Below are 1,650 nucleotides of genomic sequence, written 5' to 3'. Positions count from 1 at the left end.
CACTATTCATTGGATAGCGACATGATGTTTGGAAGGGTGGAGGTTTGGCAAAAGAGAAGAAGACCCTCAACTAGGTGAATTGACATACTTACTGCTGCAATGGGCTCTTGTGTGTCAGGAAGTGTGAGGATGGTGCAGAACAGAACAGGGTTCAGATCTTTCATTCATAGGGTCGCTATGAGTTGTGCTCGACTCAATGATTGATCCAACTATATCTAACAACAACAAGTGTTCCCCTGTTCTATTTGCACAACAGCTTCCTGGTCCGGATATAGATTCTGCATAACCACAATTAAGAGCTCTGAGGTCCAAATTCTTCTCAAGGTCAGCCACAACAAGAGTAAGAAATGTTTAAGGTAGTAAATGGTAAATTCCTCTCTGTCTTTCCTCCAGTGTAGAGGGTAGCATTCTGTCTATTTCATCTCTACTTAATGATTAGGGATGATAGATGGAGAATTGATGCCTTTGAGCTGTGTTGTTGGAGAAGAGTGTTGAATATACCATGGACTGCTAGGAGAACAAACAAGTTCATCTAGGAGAGGATGAAGCCAGGCTGCTCTTTGGAGGCAAGGATTATGAAGCTACATCTTACATACATTACACATGTTGGAAAGTGGGATAAGTCCTTGGAGAGGGCAGTCATGCTTGGGGGGGTGGAGGGACAGCACAGGAGAGGAAGACTCGCGGTGAGATTGATTCAGTTACTGGGGTAATGGTGATAGGCGTGTCGGAGACAGTAAGCTTGGCACGGGATAGAGTTCAGAGGTATTGTTCATAGTTTTGCTGAGTCGCAGGTGACTTGACGGCACATAACAACAACTCTATCTGTACGGTAGGGGTACATATTTCTTAGTGTAAGAGGGGTAAGCTAAATTACTTTCTAAAATTATGGGATAAAATTAGCCTTTAAAGTGTAGCCATACTTTAAGTGTGGCCACCACAAAAATATCTGCTGTGCATTTCTTGGGTTTGTGTTCTTCCTTCTAAGTGGGAATGGTAGAACAAAAGTCCATGCTTTTCTTTGCAAGCAGAGTAGATTTATTGGAGATATATTGCAGGAAAAAAAAATGTAGTTTTGTGTCTGCTTAACAAAAATACATTTTCATATTTACTCTTAGTGAAGGAGACATTAAGTCCATTTAACAGATGGTGTGTTGAGATGGCTGCCACCTCTTGAGTCATGTGACATTTTCAAGACGACTGTCATTTGTTGGTCTATGTGATATGTTCACAATTGTTGCCTGCCCTTTAACAGATAATACAGGAGTCATAGTATTGGCAAGTGAAATTCTTTTGCAGAGTTAAAGATTATAAAAAATGATCATATGGGATACGTTATCTATTTAGGTAAGGTCTGTTACTGTGTCTTCTAATGTCTGTTAGTTTTCTTAATCTGAACTCACCCAAAATAAAGTACTTCGACTTAGTACTTTACGTAAAGGGGGTGAGAGGGAGTAGGAAAATAAGGAAGTCTCTGACTCAGAACCTATTTAAAGTTTAAAGCAATCGCATTAGATTTGCTAAAATTTTGTTTCTATTATTTCCATTTAGGTTCATTGAAGACAAATTTGTAATCTTCTAATATAAATTCTTAAGCTCTATATATGTTATTGTTTTTATGTGCTGTTGAGTTGCCTGTGACTCATAACA

This window comes from Elephantulus edwardii, unplaced genomic scaffold (genome assembly GCF_000299155.1).
Source record: "Elephantulus edwardii isolate Elephantulus edwardi_28Jun2011 unplaced genomic scaffold, EleEdw1.0 scaffold00386, whole genome shotgun sequence".
In the NCBI taxonomy this organism is placed as follows: domain Eukaryota; kingdom Metazoa; phylum Chordata; class Mammalia; order Macroscelidea; family Macroscelididae; genus Elephantulus; species Elephantulus edwardii.
This window is presented reverse-complemented; position numbering follows the sequence as displayed.